Below are 14650 nucleotides of genomic sequence, written 5' to 3'. Positions count from 1 at the left end.
CCTCCTGTGCAGGCACCCACGCATACTTGTTTCCCTTCTCATCTCTTTTTGTGGGAGTGGCAGCAGGTTGCAGTCACCAGTGTGCAGCTGGGGCAGCAATGGTGGTGACTCTGGATGCCAGCTGGGACCTTTCCATGGATTGCCTTAGCTGCGGTGGGGACTGTGCCTGTGCATGTGTGGCTCTGAGGCCCGTGTCAGTCCTCACCCCTGCCGGGTCCACCCCCTGGGCCATGGTTCCATGTGGTGCTCTTGCCCTTGCCTTGACTGGCACCCAGCAGCCAACTCAGAACTGGTGTGGACCAAGGGGCATGACAAACTAGTTGCAGGAGTAATTGAAGGAAGTTATAAGAAATTATGATATGAGTTTCCCATGGGAGGCCAGGGTCCCAGTAAACATAGGAAGGGGAAAGTGGACAGAGACAAACAAGGCCATGGAACCAGGGAAGGAATGTGTGAGTAAGAGTATGTCTGCCATTTCTGGAGGGGAAAGAAGGGATGACCTAACATCCTAGGTGAGGGAAGGGGAACAGAGCCAAGAGATAGGACAGATGTTCGCGGGATTAAGGATTAGGTGTGCTTTCAGGTCGCTCCCACTAAGTGTTACTGTCAGTCACTCTCCACTCTTGGGTTGCTCCCTCGGCAGAAGGGGGTACTGACAGGCGGGGGAAGAAGAAGAATGCCAGGTGAAACCAAACAGGCCTCCTCCAATGTAGCATAAGGCATTCCCAAATCAACCCTGGGCTCGGTCTCAATTCACAGGGAGGGAGCAGAGAGCACCCCCAGAGCCAGACTCGCATGAGGCCAAAGTTGGCTGGGAGCTGTTGGTCTGATACTGTGATGGGAAAGTCCTTCAGGAAGACAGGAACAGAGAGAGAGAGACAGGGGGAGCAACACAGGGAAGTCTGCTTTTGGCTAGTCCTCAGCAGGGGGTTTCCCCCAGCAGGAGTATCCAGCAGGGCTCCAGAGGCTCATGGTTGCACTTTGCTCAAACTCCTGCTGGTTTGGTGCTCAGACATACTGACCTTGGTCAAGGAGAGGTGTCCCTTTGTGCAGTTGCCAGAAATGTTGTGGGCTGATGTCAAGGGTTCTTACCTTCAAAGGCCAGGATTGGCTTGTGAGGCAGCAGATTGACTCATGGGACAACAAGGTTAGCACACAAAGTAGGATTTATTAGAGAAAGAAAAGGCTACAGCTAGGACAGTGCAGTGGAGCCCAGAAACCAGTGGCTCCCAGCTGAGGTGAAGGCTGGGGTTTTTATGGATGCTTTAACTCTGGGTTAGGGTAAGGGTTAGGTGGGTTCTTTCCATTGGCTATGATTCCCATGTGTGGGCTCTCTTCAATGAGCTGGTCTGTTTGCCCCTTATGAGGGGGAAGCAACCTTGAAAGCATTCTGTTTATCAGCCCTGTAGCAGATTTATGAGACCATGTAAGTCCTTCTCAGGGTGCAGGGCTCAAAGTGCTCTCCATGGGGGATGGGATTCTCACTCATCTGCCCTTTGGGTCTCCAGACCCCAAAGCAAGAGTGAAACTGTTAGGAAAATGCCATATACCGCACACAAAGGAGGCTCATGAGAGGTATCTCACGTCCAAAAGTTTAATAAGCAGGCTGGCTGGCCGAGAAAAAATGGTGCAGCAGCTTCTCTCAGTAGGTCTGGCCTTAAGAAGCATTTGGGAGAAAGCAAGGGCTAGGGACAGGCAAAGGGAGGTGGCAGGAGATAAGGGACAGTGGGGCTTTGTTCTGCAAGGGATGAGACCAGCTGCAGCTCAGGCTGCAGAATGGTGGCAAGGGGCAGTTCTTATCAGAAACCCTCTCTCAAAAAAAGTAAATATTATATAGACTGATGGAGTGGCTTAAGTGGTGCAGCGCCTACCTTAGTTCAAACCCCAGTACTGCCACAAAAAATAAAAGTACATATTATGAAAATATTATGATCAAGAGAATATGGCTTTGTTATAAAAATAGCCAGATACATCACAGGAATGTATGTATAAAGGTTGTTTTCACAAATGTGCTCAAGTGTTGTTTTCACAAGTGTTGACAATTAAGTTGAAAATTCTGTCCTCTTAACAATTATATACAACAGAATATGCATATGTAAAAGATAAAAAACTTGGATCTATTTCTTACCCCCTATGCAAGTTTTAATTCAAAATGGATCACCTAAGTAGAAAAGCTAAACTTTCAGTCTCAAAGAAAACTTAGGTGAAATTACTTAACCTTGATGTAGACAAAAAAATTTCATAGGTAACACAAAAATGCAAGCTCCATAAAAAAATGGAGGTATTAGAGCTGTGGCTGCAGCTCAGTGGGAAAGCACTTGCCCAGCATGTGGAAGGCCCTTGGTTCAAATCTCAGTACCTCCTTATCCTACCAGCAGCCAGTCATTTCTGCAGCAAAATCCTAAACTCTAAATCAATGTCTTTCCACTAATGTTCTCTTAGCTGTCCCTGAATCCTCATTTTAATTATTCATTAGAAACTCTCTTCTAGGCCAAGTGGCCTCAGTGGCTCACACCTGTAATCTTAGCTACTCAGGAGGCAGAGATCAGGAGAATGGCAGTTAAAAGCCAGCCCCAGGCAAATAATTCCTGAGACCTTATCTCAAAAAACAAAACAAAACAAAAAAACAACCCATCACAAAAACGGGCTGGCAGAGTGGCTCAAGTGGGAGACTGCCTGCTTAGCAAGTGTGATACCGAGTTTGAACCCTATTGCTGCCCCCCAAAAATTAAAAATTGAGATATTAACTTTATCAAAATGAAGAATGGCAGCTTTCATAAGGAAATACAAACATGTTGTCATAGAATGGGAGAAAATATCAAAAAATCATGATCTGATGAAAGTATTTATATACAGCAAAGCTCTCTCATAAAATCTGGGCACTTGTGGCTCACATCTATAATCTCAGCTACTTGAGAAGCTGAGAACAACAGGATCATGGTTTGAGACCAGCCCAGTTAAATAGTTTGGGAAACCCCATCTCTAAAATAACCAGAGCAAACTGGACTGAAGGTGTGGCTCAGGCAGCAGAGCACCTGCTTTGCAATCGAAAATCCCTCAGTTCTAACCCCAGTTCCACCCCTCCCCCCAAAAAACCTTTCACAAACAACCATTAAAACACAAAGAATATAATTAACACTTCACCATAGAATACTATCAAGGGTAAATGGGAATATCAAATGTCACTTAACATCATTATTCAATAGGTAAATGCTAGTTTAAACTTCAATTAAAATGCCAATACACTTGCATGGAAGCCTACAATTGTAAATATTGGCTATATCAAATATAGGCGGTCAGGCAAAGTGGCTTAAGTGGTAAGAGCGCCTGCCTAGCAAACGTGAGGCCTTGACTTCAAATCCACATAATGCCAAAAAAATACTGGTGAAGATGTGGAGCAACTGGAGCTCTCCCACCATGCTGGTTGGGATGTAGATTGGGATGACCTCCTTTGTAAATAATTACATAATTTCTGAAGAAGTTAAACATGTACCTATCTCAATGCCCAGCCATTTAACTCCCTAGTGGAATAAAATTAAGTTTCAATTGTAACTGAAAATACCCAGAATAGCCACAAAGATTTGGATGAATAAACACATTTTGGTATCTCCGCCAACAGAATATTATTATTCAGTTAAAAAGAGAAATATTACCAGGAACTGGTGGCTCATGCCTGTAACCCTAGCTACTCAGGAGGCAGAGATCAGGAGGATCTCAGCTCAAGGCCAGCTCGAGCAAATAGTTCAAGAGACCCTATCTTGAAAATCCCAACACAAAAAGGCTGGTGGAGTGACTCAAGGTGTAGGCTCTGAGTTCAAATCCCAGTATTGCAAAGAGAGAGAGAAATATTGGTGCTGGAGGTGTCTTAAGCAGTAAATCGCCTACCTAACCAGTGCAAGGCCCTGAGTTCAAACCTCATGGAGTACCAGAGAGAGAGAGAGAGAGAGAGAGAGAGAGAGAGAGAGAGAGAGAGAGAGAAAGAAGAAAAAAAAATGGGAAGGGGGAAGCAGCACTGCTGCTTGGACTCCAGGCCTCCTGCTTGCTAGGCAGGTGCTCTATCATTTGAGCCACTTTGCCAGCCCTTTTTTGTGTTGGGTATTTTTGAGATAGGGTCTTGTGAACTATTTGCCCCAGGCTGGCTTCAAATCATGATCCTCCTGATCTCTGCTTCCTGTGTAGCTAGGATTATAGGCAGGTGCCCGGCAGAAAATTTTTTTAAAAAGAGAGAAATATTGGGTACATATTTTTGTGTGTGATGCTGGGGGCCTCAGCATCACAGGGCCTTATGCATGCTATGCTTGCTCAATACCACTGAGCTACATCCCCAGCCCATGGATACATTTTAGTTTTAATGATGGTGAGTAAAAAGGTCTACCACAGAAGAGTACAAACAGTATTATGTGTTTATGTAAGAAAGTTTAGAAAAAGTCTGATCAGTGCTAGTTTGGAGACACCATACAGTTGAGTTGGGCAGAATCATCAAAGAACGGGGGGTAATTTATGGGTCTGATTGATACAGTACTTATGTAGAAGGAACTGCTTCATGGATAGCATTTCCTCATGTGATTTATAATGAATAAAACAGAGATGGGGACTTGGCTCAAATGATAGAGCACCTGCCTAGCAAGTTTGAACACCAGTAACACCAAAAGACAGAAGAGGAGGAAAAAGAGAAGAAAACACACTCATTCCTTTGGTGCAATTCAATAACTAAGGATAGCTAGCAAAGCCTGGGGGGAGAGAAATAAGAGCCACCAAGAGGAATGCAAGGAATGTGCAGTGGGGTTTCTCACCATGAGGTGGGTCTTTGCGGATTTCACAACTAGGTAGAACATGGGGGAGCACTTTCCTGACCTAGGAATGCCTTACTCCAGCCTATCCCCAACCCCATGTGCCCACACATTGCTTTGATGAAGGAGTTACACCAGAACTTCTCAGCCTGGTGTCCCCAGGTGGTCACTTGTACTCAGGATGAAAGCAATTGAAGCTGGAACAGAGAATGGGACCAGTAGGCATGGGGTCAGTGGGCACATGCTGGAATGAAAACAGGGCAGGTTAAAGTGGGACTTGGATGGGTCACCATCCTGCCACTAACCAGGTCAAGGGATACTGGGGGAAAGGAAGTCACCAGTTGCTTTGTTTGACAGGATGCTAAAGACAGACAGATGTTTCTATGCAGGTGGTTGGCAGCCTGTAGCTCTTGGGGACTATGTGGGGTTGAGGAGGGGTGGGCACGAGGTGTCTAGAGTCACAGAGGGATGTGTTAGACAAGAGGTAGTAAGGAAGCATCCCCTGGACTGAAAAATCACTTCTTATCCTCTACTGGAACCTGAGTCAGCTTGAGCCGCTGCAGTGAGTCAGGATTCAATGAACGTTTGCATTGTGTTCAGTCTGACTTCCACAATGGATCCCTCCAGCCACTGTCTAGACTGGACATCCGTTTCATACAATCTGGTGAGGGAGAGTCTGAGCACCTCTCAGTTGTGAGTGTTCCAGGCTCATGGAGAATAAAGATTTGAACAAACTGCATAGAAGAAATAACAACCAAAGTGTAGATTTACTAAAAGTGGAGCGACGACACTCCTGCAGATGGGAGCAGACCTGAGCAAAGAAGCTGAAGGCCTCAATTCTCTGTCTGGGTCATAATTTAATGCCAAAGCTGGCACTGACAACTTTTGATGGACAGGTTATATAACCTATTTTTGACTTCACATGGGCCTGCCCGTAATGCATTCTGTTATAATTAGGGGCATGAGATGCAGTCCGTATGTAAGAAGCTTTAAGTAGGGGAGTGTCTCAAAGGGTCATCTGAGAGCCAGGTGCTGGTGGCTCACACCTGTAATCCTAGCTACTCAGGAGACAGAGATCAGGAGGATCACAGTTGGAAGCCAGCCCTTGCAAATAGTTTGGGAGACCCTATCTCGAAAAAAAAATCACAAAAAAAGGGCTGGTAGAGTGGCAAGGTGCAGGCCAAGTTCAAACCACAGTACTGAAAAAAAAAATTATCTGAGGACAGGTTCCCAAGCCCTCAGCACATGCGCTAGCTGTAGGACCTTCCCCTCTGCACAAATCTTTTTTTTTTTATCGTGATGTGGTTAGCTCTTGAGTTAACCACAAAAAGGGGCTACCAAGGACATTTCCAGATGGATATTTTTGAGATACAGTCTCAAGAACTATTTGCCTGGGCTGGCCTCAAACCACGATCCTCCTGATCTCTGCCTGCTCTTGACCAAACTGTACTCCTGCTTCATTTTCCCTACAAGAGAAATGATCCCTAAAAGCTTTTGGGGAATTGGGATGGAGGTCTCTTTTTTTCCTGGAACTACTTTCTGCTGAGTAAGGATATAGTCTGGTCTACACAGGGATCATGGAGCTCTGTCCATATTCCTTTGGTTGGCCAAGAGGATAACAAACCTAATCCTAGGGACAATTTTCATGTTGAAGATATTAAAGTTGCTGACTCAGTTGATGTAGTGCCCAGCAGGTCTACCATGGTGGGGCAGGTGGTACTGGAGCTTGTCCTATGGATCCAAAAGGAATTAGGTGGAGGTTTAACAGGAGGTGGGATTTAGGTTAGAGGACCATTTACGTGGTCTGGATGAAAGATGATACAATTCTGATTAGAGAATTTTGGATGCAAAGGCCAAAAGCAAGAGGAATTTGACTCTAAGGGTTCCCCCCAAAAGGGAGAAGCCACAACAAACATGAACAGATAGATCTTCCTAGGAGAGCCACCCTCCAGTAGCCCTACCCCTTAGATTAGGGCTCTTCTGCTGGGTTTTATGATTTTTAGTCACAGATGTTTTTCCTGGCTTATAGCACCAAACATGGGTCCTCTTCCGTGGAGTGGGCCTAAGACTCAATTGGAATGTGGTTGGTTGCCTCCATCCTAGTCATGTTACTATGGTACTTACTGTTGGGCACATCCTGTAGGACATGGTGACAGCATGACACACAGGAACTGTAGCTCAGCACTGCAGGAGTGTCGAGGGCAATTTCTGCCCGATAACCTCCATGGTGCCCTCCAGCATTATGATGTTAGCTAGTAGGAAGGTTTCAGTTTGGTTCCAGCTTGATTTTTTTCCATGTCCTATAATGGACTTCTGTGTCCTAATAATAGGGACTTATTGCCCATTTCTAGTGTGTAACCAACTGCAGTGACTACAGCCTGCATGATGTGGGGGGCTTTAGGGACCTCTCTGGCCAACAGCCTATAAGGAGGTAGCCCACCACTGGAGCTGGGATCCCTATTTAATAATCTTATGGTTTTTGGTATATCCATGTAGGGTGTCTTTATTTAACTCTATTTTTTTGGGGGGACTGGGGTTTGAACTCAGGGCTTTGTGCTTGTAAAGCAGGAGCTCTGCCACTTGAGCCATATCTCCAGTTCATTTTGCTCTGGGTATTTCGGAGTTGGGTATTTCGGAGTTGGGGGTCTCTCATACTATTTGCCTGGGCTGGCCTCAAACTGCTATCTTCCCAGTCTCAGTCTCCCAAGTAGCTAAGATTACAGGCATAAGTCACCAGTGCCTGGTTTAGCTATTGTTTTAAATAATGTATCATGTTTTTTTTTTTTTAGTTGAAGCATGAAAGAAATTTGAGTAGAGACAAACTAGCCAACTCCAGCAGGCATTGACAGAGGAATAATGGAGAACTAGGGCATTTTATCCAATTGATAGTAGGATAAGACTAATAGGAGACCTGTGAATTGTGTCTAGACAACATCAACAGCACATGAAGTGTCTGAGGAGAGCAACCAAAAACTACTGGGCAAAGGCCTTTCTTCAGGGCAAGGGGCAGAATGGCAAAGGCCATCCAGGATACTAGGACAATATGGCAATGGAGGAAAGCATCTCCTGGATTTTGATGTTATTCCATAAGATGAGGTAGGAGCTGGGCACCAGTGGCTAACGCCTGTAATCCCGGCTATTCGGGAGGCAGAGATCAGGAGGATCATAATTTGACGTCAGCCCTGGACAAATAGTTTGAGAGATTCTATCTTGAAAAAAAATCACAAAATAGGGCTGGTGGAGTGGCTCAAGTGGTAAGAGCACCTGCCTAGCAAGCATGAGGCAAACTGTTTACATCCTTGTTTTCCACTTTAGTTCCAGTATGCAAACATACTTTATGATTCATATTCTCTTAGATCTGTGCTGGTATGTTTTGTAGCTGTAACCATGGTCTATGTGAATATTCCATATTTCATACAATATTGAGAACAATGTATAGTCTGCAGTTGTGAGATGGAGTATTCTGTAATATCAAGTGACTCCCAGTGGTGTTTGATCCTGTAGGATCTTAGAGGGAAGGGGGGGGTATCTGTAGCTGGGTACAGCAGAGAAGGGGCAGACCTTGGCACAATGTGTACCACTGAGCCCACAAACTTGCACCCACCCTCAGCCCATTGCCTGCCAGCCTAGTAGTGGATTAGTATACCTAAATAATCGTCTGACAACACCCACCAGTGCAACTGGCTTCAGGTTTGACCAGATACCATCTGGCAAGGGAATCAGATAGGAAGAGGAATCAGATCAAGAAACAGATCAGGAAGGAGGAAAAAAAGGACTCATCCTGGGGTCCTGGATTGGACAATGGTCCTGGCTATGCCATGAGTAAAGCATAGATAACAATCCAGAGAGAGATATTCATAGGGTGCAGGCCTCAGCTCAGAAGGGTGGGTCCAAGGCTCCCAGGCTACCCTGTGGCATCACCAGCTAGGCAACTGGACAGAAAGAGGGGTCAATCTGGGTGATGGTAGCTCATACCTGTAATCCTAGCTAGATCAGGAGAATCACAATTCAAAAAAAGAAAGAAATAGGGGTCAAAACTACGGGTCAGGGTGAGAACCAGGCACTGTGGCATCATGGGCTAGCTGAGGACAACTGAGTGAAGACACGTGCCTAGGGGTGGAGGCTCTGAATGAAAACTGATAGGATAACAACCAGGCCTTAGTACCTCCAATTTTTAAAAAAATACATAAAAACTCTCCAATGCATAAACGTTTCTCAAGGAGGCCAACTCAATGAGTCTTTCTCTAAGACTTACCTTCACAGATTTTCTTCATATGTATAATGTTCAGTCTGACTCCAGGATAACTATACATGTCAAAACCAAAATACTGCACAGGAAATCGCCCCATGACAGTTACCACCTCAGAAAGGACTGAACCCCTAACCAACATGTACATGTGGTTGTCCTGCTTCCCAGTTTTCTATAGCTATCCACAGACAACACTACTTCTCATGCAATTCCACACTCTGATTTCTAGTGTTATATTTTATTATTTATTTAATTTTGGGGGGGTGGTACTGGGGATTGAACTCAGTGCCTCACACTTGCTAGGCAGGGGCTCTACCACTTGAGTCACTCTGACAGCCCTGTTTTAGATGTGTTAATGTGTACATGGGGTATCCTTATAAATATTCCATATTATCTTGAAGAGTATGCTTAGTTTGCAGCTGTTGCCTAGAGAACGGTTATCCATCAAACCCAGGTGGTTGATGATGTTGAGTTAAATCTCATTATTACTGGTTTTCTGTGTTCTCTTCATTTGTCACTTTATGGTACAGAAGCATTGAAGCCTTTGAGTAAATAAAATTGATTTCTTTTTCCTTGAAGTTGTGTAAGTTTTGGGGTCATGCAATTTGATTCAGTTAAAGCGCATCACATTAAGGATTGTTACATCTTCATAGACGATGGGCTGCCAAGATCTCTTGTAATTTTCGTTGATCTAAAGCCTGATTTAAGCTGGGTGCCGGTGGCTTACATCTGTAAGTAATCCTACTTCCTCATGAGGCAGAGATCAGGAGGATCGTGGTTCAAAGCCAGTCCTGGGCAAATAATTCGGGAGACCCTATCTCAAAAAAACCCATCACAAGAAAGGGGGCTTGTGGAGTGGCTCAAGATGTAGGCCCTTAGTTCAAACCCCAGTACTGCAAAAGAAAGAAGAAAAGGAAAGGGAAGGGGAGGGGGAAGTGGGAACAGGGAGGAGAAAGGAAAAGGGAAAGGAAAGGAAGAAAAGAAAATGAAAGGAGGAAGAAAGCCAGTCAGCCTGACTTAGGGCTGGTGGTGTGACTCAAGTGGTGGAGTGCCTCCATCACAGGCGTGAAGCCGTGAGCTCAAACCCCACTACTGCAAATGACAAATTAAACCTTGGTTTACATGAAATTTAGAGGTACTGCAGTGTTCCTTGTATTAGTGTTGCATTTTGTGCTTATCATTATATTGAATCTGTCTCTTTATTATATCTATCTATCTATATATTTGGCAGTACTGGAGTTTGAACTCAGGGTTTCACACTTGCTAGGCAGGTGCTCTACCACTTGAGCCACTCCTCTGTATTTGCTTTAGCTATTTTTGTTTGCTTTTTTAGATATGGTGTTGCACTTTTTGCCCCATGCTGGCCTTGAACTGAGACACTCCTACATGCGTTTCCCATATAGCTGGGATTACAATATGCCGCAGCACACCTAGCTTGTTTGATGAGATGGAGTCTCAATAACTTTTTGACGGGTTGGCCTGGAGCCACGCTTCTCCAGATTTCTAACTCATGAGTAGCTGGGATTTCTAGGTGTGCGCCCTCACACCTGACCCAATTTTATATTTAAAAATACTTGTGTAATTTTTACATTAACAAGTAAATATAGCATGTTTATTGTTGACACACTCTGAAACATGTATACATAGCACAGTAGTGAAATGAAAGTAATACCATGTGTTATTACTTAACTTATTTAGTTCTGACAGTGATAATATTTAAAATGCAATCCTGAGGTAACTGAAGGAGCACAATATATTGTTAACTATACTCACCATGTTATACAAAAAAAAAAAACCTCTCAAATTTAGTCCTCCTAGCCAATGAAAATTTTAATCCTGTGACCAACATCACTTCAAACCTGTATTTGTCTCATTCCTGATTTTAGAGAATGTTGGCTACATGCCATCACATATAGCTTTTATTGTGTTGAGCTATGACCCTCCATTCCTACTTTCTACAAGGCTGTATGTTTATATCAGGAGACATGAGAAAATGTCAGTTGTGTTCAACCAGAGGACAGTACAGAGTGCTTTATTTCTGACAGTACTGGGATTTGATCTCAGGGCCTCCTGCTTGCTAGGCAGGCCCTCTTACTGCTTGAGCCACTCCATCAGCCCTTTCAGAGTGCTTTATTTAAAGGGACTGGTGTTCATACAGATTTTAGAATTTCACTAAGAGATTACTGGAAGCACCCTGGCAGGAAGATTGGGATGGAGGGATAGTTTCACATTGGCAAAGCATACATGTGCATCCTCAGACACACAGCACCTGGTGACAGCCACGAACTGTGAAGGTCACAGGTCCAACCAAACAGTGAGGAAGAGTTCAAGTAAAAATAATAGTGTGCTGCTTTGTCTTCCCAAAGGACTATTTGCAAATTTTAAAATTCATATGAAGTGTCTTAGAACTTTCCTTTTTAATTTATTCATAAATAAAGGAGGCAGGGAGATTCTGTTGGTGCTTTATTCAAACAATATAAGACTTTTTTCTTTTTGGTAGTACTGGGGTTTGAACTCAGGGCTTCATGCGTACTAGGCAGGCACTATACTACTTGAGCCAGTACACCAGCCCTGTTTTGTGTTGGGTATTTTCAAGATAGGGTCTCATTTTTAAAAATTTCTTTTGCGGGGGGAGGCTGGCTTCAAATCCTAATTCTCCTAATCTCTGCCTCCCAAGTAGCTAGGATTACAGGCATGAGCCACTGGCACCTGGTTTTCATTGACACTTTTATTTCTATTAAATTGTCAATGTTAGTATGAAGCAGGTGAGTAACCTGCAGTGGGGAGGAGAGGCCAAGGCCAGTGACTATAATTTGAAACCAGTCTGGAGCCTGCACGGGTTGGGCAACAAGTTTCCTTCCATGGCTCCTGGGCAGTTGCTCTTCTTTTCATGGCTCCAGCTGCTCAGAACGTCCAAAATCAGCTGACAGTGGTTTTGCTCTACTCATATAGAAATTGGGGGTAGGTGAGAAGCTTCTCCAGGTGTTCTAGGCCCTTGAGGGTATTTATAGGTGGCAGACTAGATGACACTGGGCAGTGGCAGTCAGCCCTGGGCCTTTGACAGCTAGGGCAGGGAAAATGCTTCAGGGTTCGAGGCTGAGGCTGCAAGTGTTACAGCTCTTTCTGCCCAGGTGACCTGAGGCCATGTTACATCGCTCTGTTGACTCCTGACAATCTCTAATGCAGCCACTACTTGTCCCCACTATTCCTGTCAGTTTTGCTTGGACCCCTCATCTTGCCAGTCGTACTACTCTACTGCTTCTAGGGCAGCTTCCTCCTTGTCACATTTTCTTCTTAGCAAAAGTGGCAAGGACACTTGAAAGTCTTTATTTAGTACCTGATGTTATGACATGGTGGGGGGCAGAAAAGGGAGGGTGTCTCCCAGCTATTCCCAAAGGGAGTTCAGCAGGCTGCTTATATAGCCAGAAAGGGAAAGGGACATGCGCCTGCAACAATCAGGACAGTCCCTTCATGTCTGCACCAATCGTGGTCCAGTTCATTATGGAAATGAAAGGCTGCGTTTGTACAGATCACAAGTCTTTTGTTAGGTTAAAGTGCCCACCCTCTGATCTGGGTGGAAGTGGCAGTTGGTTTTCTGTTGAGCAGAAGTCTGCTACAAGTTGCTGGCTGGCAAAGCCTTCTGCTGGAGTCATGCTTTGGGGGTTGCCATGAGGGCAGTCTAGCTGTCTGGCTCATGATCAACTGCTCAAGGCAGCTCCGGTCCTGCAGAATAGTCTAGCAGCTATCAATTAGGGAGTTAATTCTCCCCAACCAGCTCCCAACATTTAAAGCCAGTTCAGCCCATTTAAAGGAAAGACACCACCTTTAAAGGTATTTGGAACAAAGACTTATCAGTAACTGTACTTTACCAATATTCAAGTGTTCTAACAATTAACTTCTGTCCCAGGGCCTCAGGGAAAGGCAAGTCCCTACCACCTTTTCAAGAACACCTATGGGGCTGGAGCAAATTTAGCAAGCTAATGGCCACAGTTCATGCCCCAGTACCCCTCATCACCACCACCACACACCACACACCACACACACACACACACACACACACACACACACACACACAAATAGCTCTAGAAGCGGTGGTGGGAGTGAGATAGATGCTGGGGGAAGGGGTCCTATTTTTGCTGAGGTTATAGCTCATTGCCTTGGGCCCATTTTCTGGACAATAATGGTTTTGGCATGCAAAGAGTTTTTGGGGTCTATAATTTTCATATGATTAAAATCTGTGAAGGTCAGGCTTAGATAAAGATAGTTAGGCAGCCTACCTGGAAAAAGTGTTTAAGATTCTGACACTTCTCAGAACCTTAGACTGGCTCCAGATGAGAGTCCTGCTGGTGAATATGAAGGTGTTGAAGGAGGGCGTGTTTCAGCCATTGGAGGAGGGGCAGCAGGGTACAGTGAATGATCGGAGTTAAATGCATAGCTGTCCCTGCCTCACCACAGGCACAGATGTGCTGTGGGGCTCCATTTGAGCAGGCAGTCTGGCTGCCAAGCTTGGGAATGATTATGTTTAAGCTTCTAAACAGGCATCTCCTTATGGCCTTGGGTGAAGCAACCCACTTTCTGAGCTAGTTAAAGGTTTTCTTTCCTCTTAAACACATTATGTGTATGTGGTAGTGGGGCTTGAACCCAGGTCCTTGCACATGCAAGGCATGCTTTCAACCACTGAACTACAACCCCACGACGTTTTCTTTCTCTTGATTCCTTTGTGGAATGTTGTTGGCAAAAAACCCCTCCAGTTTATTCATGTATGTAATAACTGTATTTCCCTTGTTGGTACATTTTGACTCTTGTTACCAGAAAGCCAGTCCACTGGCCTCAGTGCCAATTCACAATGGACAGCAAATTTTTGAGGGAAATGAAATATTGTTTATTGTACATTCAAACAGGAGGACAGCTCTGTTGTTCCACCTCTGAAAGAAAATGTCTTTTTCATTTTGCTCTGATTATTTTGGAGATGGGCTAGCATCGAATCACAATCCTCCCAATCTCAGCTTCCCAAATAGTTAAGATTACAGACGTGAGCCACCAGTGCCTAGCAAATGTCTGCTTTAACCTATGTCCAAAAACTGGCTCTCATCAACCATGTACTTGTGCCCCATCTTCGAAGCTGTATGCCTTGGTTGATAGGTTTACTTCTCTGTGATCAGAGACAGAAGGGGGAAAAGACTGCCTGGTTTAATAGAAATGGAAAGAAGGTTAACCTTAGGCTCTCCAAGATGAGAGAGAGAGTGGGACAGAGAAAGAGACACAGAGAGAGAGAGGGAGTAGGGAGGGGGGAGAGAATGAATGGTAGTTTCAGTAACCACCAGTTAACTGGCCAGCACCTAAGCTGGCTACACCAATAGTTTTTCCCTTTAGTAGTCTTGCTTACATTTTCCACATTGTCTATTCCTTCCATTTCTATGGAAAAGGGATGTCACAATCATCCAACCATTTCCTGCCTTTAGTTAATTTGTGGACCCAAGTTAGGAGTTGGTGCTCCTCAGTGAAAGGAGTTTTAAGCCCCCATTACACTTTCTTGGAGGAAATGAGTAGTTTGAGATATAAGGTGTCAGAGAGCTTAGCCATGAACCCAATGGTCCCTTCTCAACCCTCC

This window comes from Castor canadensis, chromosome 14 (assembly GCF_047511655.1).
Source record: "Castor canadensis chromosome 14, mCasCan1.hap1v2, whole genome shotgun sequence".
In the NCBI taxonomy this organism is placed as follows: Eukaryota; Metazoa; Chordata; class Mammalia; order Rodentia; family Castoridae; genus Castor; species Castor canadensis.
The sequence above is the reverse complement of the archived record's forward strand: the minus strand, read 5'-3'. Positions refer to the sequence as shown.